Source organism: Limulus polyphemus, unplaced genomic scaffold (genome assembly GCF_000517525.1).
Source record: "Limulus polyphemus unplaced genomic scaffold, Limulus_polyphemus-2.1.2 Scaffold1939, whole genome shotgun sequence".
In the NCBI taxonomy this organism is placed as follows: domain Eukaryota; kingdom Metazoa; phylum Arthropoda; class Merostomata; order Xiphosura; family Limulidae; genus Limulus; species Limulus polyphemus.
In genome coordinates this window covers 212,178-218,150 of record NW_013667549.1, presented here as the reverse complement: position 1 = coordinate 218,150, position 5,973 = coordinate 212,178, and the positions used below count along the sequence as shown (strand labels likewise).

At 28.8% G+C, this 5,973-nt stretch overlaps 1 protein-coding gene across 4 annotated transcripts in view; it reads left to right on the top strand.

Moving 5' to 3' along the window:
• The window catches only part of LOC111087267, a 60,478-nt gene that overhangs the window by 7,237 nt on the left and 47,268 nt on the right, over positions 1 to 5,973 (top strand). For 2 of the 4 annotated variants that reach the window (XM_022393318.1, XM_022393315.1), the window contains exons 4-5: positions 3,422 to 3,489; positions 5,165 to 5,309. The gene's annotated coding sequence lies outside the window, so the exon portion shown is untranslated. The remainder of the gene's footprint in view (positions 1 to 3,421; positions 3,490 to 5,164; positions 5,310 to 5,973) is intronic. The other 2 variants (XM_022393316.1, XM_022393317.1) reach the window with 1 other exon arrangement.

Genomic DNA, 5,973 nt, shown 5'->3' with positions numbered 1-5,973 from the left:
AAACACTAACTTATAGTGAATAACTGTGAAAAATCTTTTACCTGGTCATTCAGAAATTCTTAAAGTTAAAATATATGTACAAAGTTTTCTTAAATAATATAACATTGCACTTGGAAGCACAAAAATCCTGATTTTATAAATAGATTTACTTAATTGCATTCTTAGCTAACTGCCCCCAATAAAATAATTGGACATTAAGATACACTCCTTCTGAAAGTTATTTTAAACCTATAAACCATCTTTGGCAGTGGTGATACCGTAACTATTCACTTCTCATTGAAAGAGTTTAATTAGTCATTCATGTATTTGAGCTTGTTAAAAGAATTCTCAGAACTCAATAAAACATTAAATTTGTAAACAAACTTTTAGAGAGTTGCTCACGAAACCTGTTTAAAAAAAGTTCAAACGTGCTTATTGCACGTTTATTTTCTTTCAAATATTAAAGTGTAGCCTATTTGGTATTAGCATAAAATAATATAAAAAATACTCAGAAAATTGGCTTCTAAAAAATCATTTTGATGCTACATGAAAATTATGACTTAAAAATCTTGCAATAGAAAAACATACACGAAAATTAACATGAATCCAGGAGTCACTCTTATTAGACCTTACACCTATGATATAATTGTTTTTTGCATATATTTCCATTTCACTTTTTTGTATTCATATGCAATGGATAGACAGATATCCAACAAAAAATAAGATTTTAAAATATTCCAAAAAGGGTTTGTATCTCTACATGACCTTGGAAATAACACTTTTCTATTTCCTTAGAAAAATAAAAGTATTATATTGTTGAATCCTTATTTTCCTTAAAAGGCTTCCTGTACTTAGCATTCTACATAAACCTTGAAACATATGAATCTTATGTTTCTCATAATTACATATAATCTTACATATGTAGAATACAATAATATAATTTTGGAAAATGATCTTCAGAAAATATAAAAAAACTAAGTGTCATGGAGAAACAAAGGATCTTCAGACAGTATTAAGAAAAAACGTGTTATTAACTGGGATAATCAACAGTACAAATTATAAATAAGGAAAAGACAGAGGTAAAAAAAATATTAAACAAAAACATGTTTCCAGATTTTCCACTTACTTATCAATTTTTTCTTTTCACCCATTTTTTATTGCAATGAAATTTTCAGTTTACTAGATTATATATAACCATTTAATGAATATTACCACGAGCTTTTCTTTTCTTCTTCTATAAATATAACATTTAGCAGTCACTATAATTTAAGACAATATCAGTTTGTGTAATACAGTTTCTAATCCTGATACAATAACTTGGTGATTTAGTATTATATATTGTTTTAATCTAATCTGTTTCTCCTTGACACTTAGGGTTGAAGATCCTTTGTTTATGTAAGACACTTATGTTTTTTTGATATTGTTTAAAGATCTCTATTTCACCATGATTTAGGTTTTTTAATATTGTCTGAAGACCTTCTCTTTCTGCATGTCACTTGTTTTTTTAATATTGTTTGAAGATCTTTATTTCTCCATGACACTTAGGGTTTTTAATATTGGTTAAAGATCCTTTGCTTATGTATGACACTTATGTTTTTTTGATATTGTTTAAAGATCTCTATTTCACCATGATTTAGGTTTTTTAATATTGTTTGAAGACCTTCTCTTTCCTCATGTCACTTGTTGTTTTTTAATATTGTTTGAAGATCTTTATTTCTCCATGACACTTAGGGATTTAATATTGGTTGAAGATCCTTTGTTTATGTATGACACTTATGTTTTTTTTATATTGTTGAAAGATCTCTATTTCTCCATGAAACTTAGATTTTTAATATTGTTTGAAGATCCTCTGTTTCTGTACGACAGTTATGTTTTTATATTGTTTAAAGATCTCTATTTCTCCATGACTCTTAGATTTTTAATATTGTTTGAAGATCTTCTGTTTCTGTATGACACTTATGTTTTTTATATTGTTTGAAGAGCCTATGTTTTACTATTTATTTATGTATATTTACTGATGGATCTTTGTCTTTCATGTTGTTTTTGTATTCTGTTGTTTCCTAGAAAATAAAAGAATAACAAAAATTCAAGAGAAGGTATTAATAACTAATGTAAAAAACAAGTTAAGCATGGAAAAGTTATGAGAACAAATGTTGCTATTTTTTATGGTGTATACCTAAAGCAACAGGCATAAGTTTACTGAGATAGTTAAACAATTAAAAATATTTTTTGCTGTCTCACATCCTCTGTGTTTGTTGATGGAATGGTCTGTGACCCCAAAAGATCACACGAAACTACGAAGGATTATCTCAAATAATTTTTTATGATGCTTCAAATAAACTATTTTCCTCAGTCTTTTGTCCATCCAAGATTCCCAAGATTATTTGTATTGCACAACTTACAGCTTTACATTAAAAATAACTACACATACAGATGTTTAACTTTCATCATTTTTAATAAGAAAACAAAAAATACTTTCAACTTTAGAAAAAGAAAAAAAAATTTAATATAACACAACATTTCAACTTAAGTATTTGCCAGCATACAAGGTAATGCAAAAACTGAGTATCGCTGTCATGGAATTAGGCTTAATATATACAACTTGTGAAATACTAATTATTATCAAATGCTAATGTATATGTTTTTTGTTTTTTATGATTTGTTTATTGGTATGAAAACTTGTAACTAGGATGGCTCTCTCAAATACACATTGTATAAATATTTGATTTTTTGTTGAATACATGCTGAGGGTTTAATTGCAATTTACTTGAACAATACGTATTGTTACGTCTCCGTTTGTTAATTAACTTTCTGAACTTCGTTCCGACGAAACTTAAGCGACACAAGTTCTTTCTTAATAAAAACTGGTTTATTCTTTCCAAATATAACTTTACCGATACACTCAACTTCAACAATCGCGCTAAACAAACGCTGTAACATCTCTCGTGCTCTCTGACTGCAGTTCAATTACTCACTATCTATACCTCTACCGCGTCACATTGTCCCCTCTTATATATATCCGCCTACCCTATATCTAGTAAGAACTTGAACATTCGCCAAAGTACATGATAGTTCTAGAAACGTTGCGTCATAGTAGTCATGTGACTCGTTGACGCAACAGTATACATTATTGCAGTTGTGTGTTGTCACAGATGCAAATTGTAACAATGTGGTCAATATGTTTTAACATTTGTACTTGGTTCTTGATTAGTTCCTTATTATTTTAGAGTGTAATGGCTCGAGGATCATAAACAGACTTATACAAAAATAAGTATTTATGTGGTGAAATTGAGGGGGGGTATGCATTGAATAATTTATTGTCAGACTTTTCAATGGAGAAATTAAAAATACTTATCGTCAGTATTTAGTTAGATGTTCCTTAATGTAACATTTATCTCTTTCTTGTGTTAGATACAGTATAGTATGATGATATCTATTACAGATATTCAATGCCTACTGCAATGGTCAAGATGAAGAATTACCTACTTTGGGTGAATCTTGATGAATCAGGTAAGATCATTGGTATCAGAACACTAGTGTGAAGTTGGGGAGGAGGTTTGCAGATTGTTTTTTAACCTACTTCTAATCATTACAGTGTATTTTATACATGTTTTGAAATATAGTTCTGATACGATACCTTGCCTTCATTCCCGTAATAGGTTTCCTTGATTTTTGCTGCCCTCTATATGGGCAATTTTCACTTGCCACTAGCCATGTGGCTCCCACCTTACATCACATGTTTAAATGTGGTGTAGATGCATTGTAGCATGCAAATGAGCATGAGACCACCCTCCACCAATAGGAGTGTGATACCATCATTTTAGTGCAGCTGACTTCCTCTATACTGTACAGCACAATCATCACTTTTTGATTTGGCACTCGTGTGTGACAGTGTGTCTTTTTTTTTTACTTGTTACCTTTACAGATATAAGCATTTTTGAAGGGAAGTGTCTATAAAGAAGTTACCTTTTGTACATTTTATAAATAACATATTAAAGTAACATTAATTAGACATATTCGTAGTGGTATTCATGTTCTGAACTGACGATAAGAAGTAAAAGATATCAGCCAATCAAACTTAAGAGGTAAATGTAAATAATTGACAACTTTATCAGTTTTCTAAAACTTAAAAGAGAAACATCACACATGGTTATACATATTTCTTAAAAATAAAATTCTAGTGCCTTTATTGGTGTGTTTATCAGTTTTTATTCAAGATTTTGACTGTTTCACTTATCACTTTATCACAATCCTCATACATATATAAATACCACCATTTTTCACTTATCAAAGTAGGAAATCTATTTTGTTGTATGGTTGTGATATTACAGTCATATCATTATTTGTTTATGAAAACTAAAGTATATGAGCCAGTTTTATTAAGATAAGACTTTCTTTGATAATGTTTTCTGTTACTGTGAGTGTTGATAAAGTTAAAATTATTGTTAGACTACGCCATACTTAGATATTTGTATTGTAATCAACTTAGATGATGAACTCGGTTGAAATTAATTTATATAGAGGTTTTTTCACACCTATACATACTGTAACAAATGACTAACTATTCTACTGCTACCATACTTGTAGCCTTGTAAAGTAATACTGTATGAAATGGTCTGATTCTGTGCACATGGTGGAATGTATCATTATAATCATGAAAACCATGCTAACTACTAGGATATTTATATTCTTACTGTTATTTTTAATAGAATATCAGCTTATTTTTTCTTTTTGTTATAAGTGAAGTAGAAAGCCATTAGCTCTGTTACAGTGAAGCTCACAATTAAATTATTACTGAAACAGTCAGCTACAGTGGACTTGTGCATACCGCTATAACTCCAAAAATGAAAAAATTTTATCTATTAAAAGAAAACCATGGCTGTAACAGTATATCATTAAGTGCTTTTTTTTTATATTTTGGTAAAATCATGCCAACCTTTGTCATCGTCATGATTGTTTGTGTCAACATGCTGTCATTACTGATAGCATATTTTACATATCAGTTTGAATATTTTCAACAGTTGTATTTAGGATAAATTCAGTACTATGAAGCCTTACCATTGTAAATATGTTCCCTAAACAATAATTTTACTTATTTTTTTCTATATTCCTTTGGATTTACTGGTTTAGTGTTCATTCTTTGTTGAATATGTGTAAATACATGAAATTATATCTTAACTGTTAGGTGATGCAAGTATTGTTATCAGCTCGGGAAAATACAAAGATAAGATGTGAATTTTAACAGTGGAAGCAGTACATGAATAGTTGCAGCTCGTACAGATACTTCCTTTGTGAACAGATTTTTATTTCTTATGCAGTAATGAAGTAAAGTGAGTTTGATAATTTGAATTTAACATTCAAACTTATGTATTTTTGTACCTTTTATTTTTCAGTGTAAAATAACTTTTATCTGTATATATAAAAAAATAGTTTTCATGTAACTATTATAAGATATTAGCTTGTTTAAATGTAATTATTTCTAGTATGTTGGCTCATTAATCAATTATTTTAAAATAACTGATTATTCTCACATTAGATTTGGATAGCTGAAACAATTGAAAATATTAATAATCAGAAACATTAATTTCAATTACTTTATTGTTTTCTGGACATTTACTGATTCAATACTGCTTAAAACTTCATTATTAAAAACAAAAAATTAATAACCCAGCCATCTCATAATCATCAGATACTAGCCTTCCTTTATCACCCCTCAAGGTTCCTATCACCATCCAAACATTTTGTTTAGCCTTAATGTATTTAAAGAAATCCTTACTGTTAATTTTTACATTTTCAGCCAACCTTTTCTCATACATTCTTTTTAATGTCCTAATTTCCTGTTTCACCAACTTTCTTGATCTTCTATAATCTTTTTCATCTCCTTTCATAACAGTCAATTTGAGTTTCTTAAATTTATGATGCTTTTCTTTAATTTTATTTCTTTAAACTTTTTGTGAGCCAACCTGTTTTTTACTTGTAGCTATCCTTTTATTT